General features: G+C 41.4%; 1 long non-coding RNA gene across 1 annotated transcript; it reads right to left on the bottom strand.

Moving 5' to 3' along the window:
* Positions 1-1,477: 1,477 nt before the first annotated feature.
* Positions 1,478-11,655, bottom strand: LOC117133409. Its single transcript, XR_004457189.1, has 3 exons — positions 5,456-11,655; positions 4,686-4,688; positions 1,478-3,865 (listed from the first exon to the last, which is right to left on the bottom strand). It is a non-coding gene; the product is annotated as an uncharacterized LOC117133409 (long non-coding RNA).
* Between the last annotated feature and the right edge of the window lie 569 nt (positions 11,656-12,224).

Genomic DNA, 12,224 nt, shown 5'->3' with positions numbered 1-12,224 from the left:
AACTTTTACCTGCAGCTCCAGATACCTGTCTGAAATCCTTGCATCCTGTGATCGATACTCCTAAGGTAAAGCATTCACTTTATATTTATGCTAAGAAATGAAATCAGTAGAGGGAATGTCAGACGTGAATTGATGAGTTGTGTTATGTTAGAAATGGTTGATAAGCTAAGATATTGCATAGTGTGTTTTTGTGATTATGACTTTTTAAATGTGGTTGCAAAATTGTTGAGGAAAGATTTCTATGTTTTTAAAATCTTAAGTTCCCAAATATTTTCAAACCTCTTTCAGAGAGCTGCCTGTATATGTTTTGCTTGAGGACAAGCAAAAGGGTAAGTCTGGGGGAGTTGATATACCTTGGATTTGACCCATTTTTATCCATGGTATATTATTGTTTTACTATATATATGTCTATGTTTTCTACTCTTCTAGGTATGTTTTCAGGTTCAGGTGCATTTCCGAGTAAAGCTATGACTTTGGAGCATTTTAGAGCATAAGGACATTTCACCCGAGCTGACCACTTAGAGGTCGACGAGAGGAAGAATAATCGATCGATGCGCATCAGTGCTGGCGATTGATATCAGGAAATACCTCGACAGATGAAGATTAATATCGATCGATGTACAGAAGTACCATCGATCGATGTCGAGACACCAGACGCGACATTTTGGATTCAGCAGACTTAAAGACCAAGGCCAAGCTAAATTACCAAAATGCCCTGACGAGTTTTTACACTAGTAGAATATATACTGCAAGTGTTTTTGACGGCAGGAGAGCTCTTTCTTTTCTAGACCTAGTTTTGTTACAAGTTTCACTTTGGGAGAGAAGATCACTTGTGATTGGAACTCCTTGTTTCTATTTTCTTTTCATCTATTCTATGAGTTCTTATTTCTCTATTGATATGAATTGTTTTGCTATGTCTGAGTAGTTCAACTGTTAGATCCAGGGTTCAGATAGGTTTGTGGGATTAGCCCCAAACTATAGATCTGCCTTGTTGTGATATTCATGATAGGTTTGTATTCATTGCTTGTTTTAGCCTTGCTAACTAGAACTTGATCATAGGATTGCATATTCAAGCACCCTTGTTATCCCATCCTGACATCTATCTATCATATTAGGATTGCTAGAGAGGGCTAACCGCCAATTTAGAATCTTAGTAGAGCATTTTCATACTCGTGCATAGGCATGGCTAGAACCCGTCGATCGATGTCCTCAACTGACAATCGATCGATGTTGGCAAAGGTGTATCGGTCGACGTCTTAATAGACTATTGATCGACACTCTTTTGTGTCTGCATCTAACCGGTGAGACACAAGATCTAGTTTGTTAACCAGTGGTACATGCGACAGCTGATCACTGAGTTAAGCGAATGAGCTCTAATATATCATGCATGCAACAGTTAGGCATCTATAGGAATTATAATCTCCAACACCTGAATAGTGGCCATGCATCTAATATCATTTCCAACCTAAGTTACATTTATCATTTACTCGCTAGTTACCATTGCTATTTCATTTAAAACATTAAAACCTTTAGAATTAATAAACACTAGATTTAATTGTTCCCTAGCTCCTTGTGGATTCGATCCCTAAGTACTACATCTGAACCTCTTTTGATGAGAGTAACACTCCTTAGGGTAATTTGAGTGGTATCATATCTTCTCTACACAACAGTAGAAATTGATCAGATCACATCAAAGCTTTACACAGCTATAGACACCATGGAGGAACGAGTTGAGAAGCGGTGTGATGACATCAACTTTCCATTCGACGTCAGACTCAGTGGACTGGATAGCCAAGCAGAGTGGTTACAGAAGAAAGTCAAAGCCATTCAGCAGTAACTCGCATCTCAACACCAGATATCAGCTTCGATCGACAGAGCACGCTCCAAATCGATCGATAATACTGCACCAGCAACGATCGATAGACACTTGGTTGCATCGATCGATACCACTTCTACACCAGACGACAAGCAGCTGATATAAAACAAAATGGAGTCAATGCATGAGGAACTGAACGAGCTATCAGCATACGCCTACAACAAGATATGATGGCATCAGTTCAGCATTGAAGATATCCTAGAAGGGCTACAGAACATCTCAAATGCAATACAGAAGATGGATGAGAGATGGACCAGAAATGATGAGGCCACTAGAAGTTTCATTGCACCTTGGTCCAGAATGTGCAGAGATGAGGTGGATGCTTGTTTCCCAACAAGTAGCTGTCTTTCCACCAACTAGCCACACACATCCACAGTCAAGCTAAATGACTATAACAAAGCGCTGAGTGGGAGGCAACCAACTATTAGGTAATTTTAATTGGTTTTCTTAGTTACTACTATTTACTATCGTTTTCATTCTTTCAGATTTATTGCTAGACCCAAGTAGGATGTTTACCAACATATCGACCGTGGACGAGACGTCGACATCGATTGACCTACAATCACATACGATGATCGATGCATACCGAAGCACATCGATTCCCACTCCGGTCAGGTTTATCTTCCTAACTTGTTACATTGAGAACTTATGATTTATTTCCACCATAACTCCGACTTTGTTATACTAGGACAGTGTAATATAAGTCTGGGGTGAGGTTTACTGATATAATTTATTATGATTCTAATAAAAGTATTTTAATAAAATTATGCTTAGCTATGTTAAAGGGACTATGATCTTATTATTGTTTTACACTTGAATGTCTAACCATTCTTTAGCATCATTCTAGATTTACTGATTGCAAATAGTACTAAAGATTCTAAAGTGGATCAACCTGTCAACTATACACACTTGCCTTGATTGTTTGAATGAACCAAAGCTGACCTCCAACACTAAACCTGACATAATCGCTTGTCTTGGGGATTGGTATACATGGGATCGGATTCTTCAGACAAGTCTGGAAGGTAACGCCTTGTGTAGATTCATTTATCACATTTCCTCTCTCTATTTCGACTCTAGAGAAGTTAGTTTAAAAAAAATAAAAATAAAAATAAAATAAAAAAATAAAATTCAAAATTCATTACTTAATTAGGACTTAGGATCTAGTTAGGAGGAGTCTGAACAAGACTTGGTGGCTAAAACCAATAAGGCTTGATTCATAAAAATTCCAATAAAAGGATTCGAACGGGACTTGGAGGCGACAATCTTCAAGGCTCGCTTCACAAACAGTTCTTGAATATAGGTCAAAAGAAGTGAATAGGGCTTGGTGGCAACCACCATTAAGTCTTTGATTCACGGAAGCTTGTCCAATCTTATTCACTGATCCTGCAAAGGAAGCAGACTTTGACTCAAGAGAGAAATTATGAACTAATTTTTACCTGCAGTCCTAGATACTTGTCTGAAAATCCTTGCATCATGTGATCGACACTCCTAAGGTAAAGCATGCACTTTTATATTTATGCTAAGAAATGAGGTTGGTAGAGCAGAATGTCAGACATGATTTGCTGAGTTGTAGACTAGTTGAAATTGGTTGCTAAGCTAGGATATTGCATAATGTGCTTTTGTGATTAGGGTTTTTTTTAGATGTGGTATGCGAAATTGTAGAGGTGATGATTTCTTTGTTTTAAATCTGTAAGTCCCTGCTGTTTTCAAACCTCTTTCAGAGAGACTGCCTGTTTGTTTTGCTTGAGAACAAGCAAAAGGGTAAGTCTGGGGGAGTTGATATACCATGGATTTGACTAATTTTCATTAATGGAATAAAAATGTTTTAGTATATATATATTATATATTCTATCCTATTCGGTATGTTTTCAGGTTCAGAAGTATCTTGGAATAAAGTGATGATTATGTAGCATTTAGGAGCTTAAAAGAGATTTCATCCGAGCTGACCATTAGAGGTCGATACGAAGAAGTAATTGATCGATGTACATCCTGTATCATCGATCGATGTCGAGACGCGGAACACGCGACCTGGTTCCAGCCGACTTTAAACCCAAGGCTTCACCAAATTACAAGATTACCCTTGGCGAGTTTTTAAAAACTATTAGGTTAAACCCAAGGCTTCACCGACTAGGAACCAATTCGTGCTTCCGCGTCTCGACATCGATCGATGGTATAGGATGTACATCGATCGATCATAATCTTCAATTGTCGAGGCTTCTCTTCTGTATTGATCGGCGTCACTGGATGTGCATCGATCGATTGTTTCTTCTTCTTATCGACCTCTTATGGTCAACTCGGATGAAATCTTTTTTAAACTCCTAAATGCTCCATAATCATCACTTTACTCCAAGATACTTCTGAACCTGAAAACATACCTAATATGATAGAATATATAGTAAATATATAGTAAAATACTTATATACCATGGGTAAAAATGGGTCAAATCCATGGTATATCAACTCCCCCAGACTTACCCTTTTGCTTGTCCTCAAGCAAAACAAACAGACAGTGTCTCTGAAAGAGGTTTGAAAACAACAGGAACTTATAGATATTAAAAATAGAAATCATCACCTCTACAATTTCGCAAACCACATCTAAAAAGTCCTAATCACAAAAGCACATTATGCAATATCCTAGGTTAGCAACCAAATTCAACAATTTAGCAAATCATGTCTCACATTTGTTGGGGTCAAAAACGGTTGCTAGGTAACCGGAGGAGGAGGCATAGACTCATGAGCTTGGTAAACTTCCTCTTCCGGCCCTTAGGCTGAGCAACCGGAACACCACTAGGAGAACGCAGCGCTAGAACAATCTCTTTCCTGACCGGAGGAGGAGGCATAGACTCAGCGGCCCTCTCCTTATCCTCGACGAGAATCAGAGTCGTGGACGATCCGGCAGGTAGAGCCGAAGTGTCTGGAATGCACGAGCCAGCAAGAGTTCCTGCGTCTTGCGGAACCTTGACCTCGGTCCCATGACCCAGAGCAACGGCCAGTGCAGAAGAGGATGGGAACTCAGAACCAGCTCGAACCGGTTCCTTCTCGGCTTTGCGACGAGCTAGTTTCTCTCGGAAAGAGAGATGGTTAGCAACGCAAGCCGGCGCTTCGACGGGAGAAGTTGGAATCGGAGCCGGAGAGGTGGCCTCGCCCATCTCAACGTCAGAGAAGGTTTGAAGGTTTGAAGAAGGGAAGGTATGAAGAAAATGAATGACAAGAGCTCACTACTTATAGAAGTATGGGCTTAGAATTTTTTTTTATTTATTATATTTTTAAACATATACTTTCTCGATGACTTTCTTCCGCGGAGTTTAGAGTATAAACTTCGTCCGATACGCCTAACTTTGCCTAAATCGTCAAACCGCGCGCTAGAATCTCGTCTCTCAATCCACGATTCTAACGACCGAGCGCATGTTCGTCTCGGTCGCTACGTAGCGACCGAGCTCGAGCCAAGCTCGGTCGCTACGTAGCGACCAAGCGCAGCGACCGAGCTCAAGCCAAGCTCGGTCGCTACGTAGCGACTGAGTGCACGTCCCGCTTGGTCGTTACATAGCGACCGAGCTCTTCCAAAAGGTCGATACGACACGAATCCATGCGTTCTCGTTTATCCTTCAATGCTATCTCCCGAAGACCAAAGGGAAGCCGTCTCATGTTTTCCGACCATTCGAAGTCATCAATCAAACTTTACGGTAAAAACCACAGAAAGTTTATTCTTTATCAAAAGAACCGTAATAAACGCTTCGACTCAAAAGATGGCCCAAAGGGACCTAAGACGTGACTCGAGGTCCACCTTACGATTTCTTACGGGGAAAAATGGAATATCTCCATTTTTATGCTATGACGGCTTAAGGGCAGAAGGGGAAAAACGTAAACCAACCTATGAGCGAGTATATAAGGAGTCCTAGGCGAGAGGCAAAGGGAGAGGTTTTTTACACATCAAATTTAGCACTTAGAGCAGTTTAGACAATTTTCCGTTTTTGTTATTCGAGCTGCGACTCAATTAGGTTGTTGCCGTCTTAGGGTTTTAGAACTAGGAATCTCGCCGACAGCTCTCGTGGCCCAGGCTCTTACCTTGTTGTAACGCTCAAACGCGAATTCAGAATAAGATCTACTTTGCTCTCTTCTTACGATTTCTTATACTTTATCGTCTTTATTTCGTGTTCTGATGGCTTGGTGTGTGGCAATAGCAGATATCCGGGACCTCTGGGAAATTAGGGCTTTCCTACTTTCCTAATTTAAACGGAAATCGGCTGTGCGAATTTCGGTTCTCACAACATTCCCCTCTACTAACCTCATTTCTTAGCATAAATATAAAAGTGCATGCTATACCTTTAGAGTATCGATCACAGGATGCAAAGATTTCAGACAAGTATCTGGAACTGAAGGTAAAAGTTAGTTCCTAAGTTTTCTCTCTCTAATTTCTCTCTTGAGTCAAAGTCTTCTTCCATTGCAGGATCAGTGACCAAGATTGGACATGCTTCCATGTCCAATCTTGGTCACTGATCCTGAAAATACCAAATTTATCTGGAGTTAGTGACCAAGATTGAGTCAAAGTCTGCTTCCATTGCAGGATCAGTGACCAAGATTGAGTCAAAGTCTGCTTCCATTGCAGGATCAGTGACCAAGATTGGACATGCTTCCATGTCCAATCTCTCGTGTAGTGTGCGGCCGTCTATGGCTTTTGCGTAGAAATTAGGGTCCCTGAAAATACCAAATTTATCTGGAGTTAGATACTGGTTATCAAATTTATCTTTTTCGCTTACAGTGGTTTTCGGTATTGAATGGTTGTCGATCGATGTAGTATTATTGATGTCGATCGATTGCTGAGGACGTTTATCGATCGATTGCTGGTGACGAGTGTCGATCGATCGGGTTCTTTCCCAAGCGGATTCAGCTTGAATCTGATCTGTATTGTCGCGCTTTTGCATGTTGAGTAGCTCCTCGTATGTAAAGCTATATTGTAGTTTATCTGCTCCTGGTGTGTAGGTTATTGTTTCTACTGCTAATCTCTCGTGGTGGTGTTCATCTGCCCAACTACCAATCGAGTAATCTCCGTCTCGCCATGGTTGTGATCAGTGTCAATGGATTTGTAGTAGGCAGTGTTGGTCGATGCTCCTTTTCGGCATCGTTGTTGAGGTTGAGTGTCGATCGATGGCAAGCTCGTCCTGTCGATCGATCGTGCAGTCCTTTTCCAAGAGGAATGGTGTAAGAGTTTATCTTCCTCATCAAGGATGGCTTTGTACTCAATAGCTCGTTCTCCTCATAGTCTTCATCATACTCGTCTCTATGCATATTTCGTCTGGTGTAAGCGTTAATAGTGGGGTTGTAGTAGTCGTTCTCCCATTCATTCGGACTACTATCAACCGATTCATCATGTGGTATATCGGTCGATTTCTGGTTACCACTGTTGATCGATGTTACTGTGTGAGTTTCGATCGATTCTTCATATTTAGTTTCGTACTCGGCTCCACAGTGGTAAGCTGCAATGATTCTTGGATCATTGATTCTTCTGAAGATTGTCTGTGGCTTCTTGACTGGGATAGGGTCCTAGTGGATATTAGGATCGATGAGTGTTAGACACAACTGGTTGGTTTACAAGTTGCACACTGCTCCCACGGTTGACAAGAAAGCTCTCCCAAGTAGTAAAGAAGAGTTCCAGTTTAAGTTGATGTCCAAGACATGAAAATCAACTGGAACTAGGGCATTACCAATCTGCACCTCTAGGTCTCTCACAATTCCTCATGAACTCTTCTGGGAACAATCCACAAAAGAGAACAATTCCTGCGAAGGCTCTACCTGCAGACCTAGATGGTATGCCATAACCCTAGGTAGGAAGCTGACCGATGCTCCTGTGTTGCACAAAGCATGTGGGAATTCAATACCCTGTAATGTGCATGGTATTGCAAATTGCCCAGAATCTCTTCTTCTTCAATGTAATCCTGCTCTTCATCTTTTTTCTGGCTTCACAGAACATTATCTTAATGTCTTCTTCTTTTTCTCTGGTTTCTCTGAAGAACATCCACAATATGTGGCTATAATAAGCTTCTTCGAATGTCTTATGCAGAGGAATCCTGAAGACTCTTTTTTAGAAATTTTCCTTTTCCTTTTCATTAGCCCCCCTCTTCAGATTTTTGCCACTTTTTCCTTTCTTCTCCTTAGGGTTCTTCCAGTATAAACCCTTTCCTCTTCCATAGGATCATCTCCATCATCTGAAGGTGTCCTGACAGGTTTCGGTGGTTGTTCTGAAGGTTTAGGTTTGGGCCTGAGTGCGTTAAGTCATGCCACATCTATCTTCGGCATTTGCACTCGGTAGGTGATAGGGGCTCGTCAATCGATAGGAGGTGATGGGTATTGATCGATATTAGCTTCTGAGTGTTGATCGACGTTGCTGTTGGTATGTCGATCGATTGGGACATTGTCAGGGCTGGGCGGATGTGGGTGTTTTGCTGCAAACTCCTCGTGAGTTAGAATCTTCACGACATTGCAAGACGCGGTTGATTCCATAGGCGTTGTCGATCGATGCTCTGGTACGTCTGTCGATTGATTCTGATTGGTGTACGTCGAGCGATGCTCGGTGGTTGGTGTCGATCGACACCAATGTGACCCGCCGAAACTCATCAAACTTTCTACCTCGAAATCGCCTTCTTGATGCTTTTCTTCCTTCACCACTTGCCAAAAGTCATCCTCAATAATGGCATTCACGTGGTGCTTCATCACATCATCCCCTACTCCTCTTGTTGAAGCTTTCTGCCTCCTAATAGTATCTCTTGTCTGCACAACCTGTATCTCCATCTTCTTCACATGAGAGCTCAAGGTCTCAAAGTTTGTGTTCAGGTTGGTGTAGACAGAATCTATCTACCCATTGAAGTCCACTGTCATTCGCTGATGTGCCTAAAGAACCCTATCGAGCATCTCTTCAATCTTGCTCTCTTGAGTAGGTGGCGGTGGCTTCTAGTAGTAGGAACTTCCAAAATTCTTGTTGTTGATGTAGCTGTTGTTGTAGTGTTTCTGGTATTGCGAGTTTTGGTTGAAGTTACTCCTATTTCCATAGGAGTTTATGTTTTCACCCTGGTTTCCTTGGAATCCAGCTCCACCAATGTAGTTTACTTCTTCTTCCTCTGTTCTACCCACTACAGCTTCTGCATCTTCAACAAAGCTAGCCTGCTTCTTGAGAAGCTTGTGAATACTGCCCAGTTTTGGCTTCACATCATCCATCTGATCATTCCCAAGGATGGTGGCAGATCTCTTCCTCTCAAAATCAGTGTTCTTGGTGTTGTTACTGGATGCTAGGTTTTTAATTACTTTGACTGCATCCTCTGGATTCCTGGTGTTGAAGTTTCCATTGCTGGAAGGCATCAAGAGCCATCTGGTACTGCACCGCGATGCCTCTGTAGAAAGTACTGAGTAGCTGTACTTCATTGAATCCATGGTTTGGACAGTCTCTCTGGTAAGACTTGAATCTGATCCAAGAGCCTTTGAATGATTCTGCAGGCTCTTGAGTGAATGTAGCAATCTTTCTCCTCAAGTCTTCAGCACGTGCCTCATCAAAGAAATTGCATAAGAATGCAATCTTTATTTCGCTCCAAGATTTAAGAGATCCTGGTTGTAACTGCTTGAGCCAATGCAGAGCTTCTACAGCAAGTGAATATCTGAAAAGCTTGCATAATAGGTAGTCTTCAGAAACCCCCTTGACTCTAATAGCAGAAATCAGATCTTCGAACCTCTCCAGATGGTCCATAGGATGCTTGTGGGATAGTCTATGGTAGGACAACTGTCCCACAAGTGTGTAGTACTGCTCTTTCAGCTCGAAATCCCTCTCAATGGTAGGAGGAAGGATCTCTGATCTGTTGGTGTAGTAGCGATTTGGATGGTTGTAGTCAGCCAACGTCATGGGTTGCACAGCCTCATCTATAGGTAAGGTAGAACATGTAGTAGTAGCATCAGGCTCAGGGATTGCAGCCCCCCTGAGCATCTATTCTCTGACCTGCTGCATTACGCTGATGACCCTCCTGATCATGCATGTCTCCATTGTTGTCCTGAACCATTGCTCGCGGTTCAGTATCGATCAATGTCTGAGATGGAATGTCGATTGATGTTGGTTAAAGGGTATCAGTCGACGGAAGGTTTGTATTGTTGATCGATAAGGGTGAGCGAGAATCTGTCGACGGAACTGGTGTCTGGGTCGACGGTGGTTGAGCAGAATCGAGCGACACTGAAGTGTTGTTGTCTATCGATAGGGAGCGCGCTTCCTTACGGATCGTGCGTTCCAAACTTGCAGGATCTGGTGAGAATATCAGTTCAGATTCCTTGTTGCTTTTGGTACTGCTCAGCATATACCTGAAAATCCAAAATAAAAAAATTGTGTCAGAATACTTAACAAAAATTAGAAAACAGGCGATCAAAACTCCCCGGCAACGGCGCCAAATTTGATACCACTCAAATTACCCTATGGAGTGATTTATACTCTCTCAAATAAGAGGTCGAGTTGTAGTACTTAGGGGTCAAATTCACAGGGAGCTAGGGAACCTAGAGATTCTAATATGATTTGTTAAGTAAGATGTTTTTAAGAGTTTGAAAGTAATTGTAGTTTTATATTGAACAAGTATTTGTTCAATAGCAAGTTTGTGGGTTTTGGTGCTTAAAAAGGAAATAGCTATACTTAGGGTTTTTATTCAGGAAAGTTCGAATTATAATCCTATAGATGTCTAATGAGTTGCATGCATGATAATGTAAAGCTCAACTATTGGATCAACAAGTCTTTCGGCCTTTGTAAGTATTGACTTGTTGACTATTAACTAGATCTATGATCTCAACTATCGTTATATTGATCTATAGAAAGTGTCGATCGATATTCTAATGGACGTATCGATTGATACACCTTTTGCACCGCCGATTGATTATTCAAGTATGATATCGATCGACGCGCTCTAGTCAAACTTTATGCGCATGTTGAATGAATGCTTACTAAGCTCACTAGATCAGCTCTCGCCTTGCTCATAGCAAAAAACAAAGTTTATTTAGAATGTTTTCAGGATGAGAATTAGCTATGGCTTTTATCAATCAATCCTAGGGCAAGTTCTAGGTAGCTAATCTAGACACATGCATTAATGAACAATTCTAAAGATGATTATCACAACTCAGCATTATATAGTTAGGGCTAATCCCTCCTAACCTATTTAAACCCTAAAATCTAATAAGAGAACTACTCAGACATGGCTAAGCAATTGATAAAAATTGTTAAGTATAAAAGCTTCATAGAATAAATAAGATAAATATCAATTGAGTTCAAATCACAAATTATAACTTTGGATCTTCTCTCCTATCTATTAATAAAACAATGAAACACAAAGAAAGCACACTCTGCCTCTAACATGGTGGCAAAGCTTATATAATTAGGGTAAAACACGTCAAGGGAAATCTTGTAAAATAGTGAAATCTTGGGCTTCAAGTCGGCTGTGACCAAACGGGCTTCTGCGCGCTTCGCTATCGATCGACACCATGACTCATGTATTGATCGAATCTAGTTCTCCAATATCAACCGATTGTCGATCTCGATGGTTATCTTGGGTGCTTGCTCCAAATATCTCCAAAATGCTCCAATGTGGGAACCAAAATTCGCACTGTCGATTTCCGTTTAAATAAGGAAACTAGGAAAACCCTAATTTCTCAGAGGACCCGGATATCTGTTAATTACCACACGTCAACCAATCAGAACATGAGAACAACAACGATAAAAATATGAAATCGAAAAGAGAGCAGAGAAGATCTTATTCCGAATCTGCGTATGAGCGTTTACAACAAGGTATAAGCCTGGGCTCGAGAGCTGTCGGCGAGATTCCTAATTCTAGCAACCCTAAGACGGCTAAACCTAATTGAGTCGCAGCTCGAAATAACAAAAACGGAAAATTGCCTAAATTACTCTAAGTGCTAAGTTTTGCTCTGAAAAAGTTCTTATTTCTGCTCCTCGCCTAGGACTCCTTATATACTAGCTCCAAGGTCGATTTACGCTTTTACTCTTCTGCCCTTAAGCCGTCATAGCATAAAAATGGAGATATTCCATTTTTCCCGATCTTCACAATTATCTTCAAAACTTCTGTATTTATCCGCGGAAACTTGACATTTATCCTTCCTCGTGGGCCAAGCGTGAACCATGCTGTGGTTCACGGGCTTTTGGTTTGGAAAATCGTAGGATGGGCCTCGAGTCGTGTTTTAGGTCCCTTTGGGCCGTCTTCCGACTCGACACGTTTACTACGAGTTTTCCGCGGTTTCTAATCCGCGAAGTTTGATCGATGAATTAGAATGGCGGGAAACATGGACTGAGCTTGCTACGGTCTTCGGGAGATAGCATTCGAAGG

This window comes from Brassica rapa, chromosome A01 (genome assembly GCF_000309985.2).
Source record: "Brassica rapa cultivar Chiifu-401-42 chromosome A01, CAAS_Brap_v3.01, whole genome shotgun sequence".
Classification (NCBI taxonomy): Eukaryota; Viridiplantae; Streptophyta; class Magnoliopsida; order Brassicales; family Brassicaceae; genus Brassica; species Brassica rapa.
Note: the sequence above shows the minus strand (reverse complement) of the source record. Positions and strands in the feature narration are given on the sequence as shown.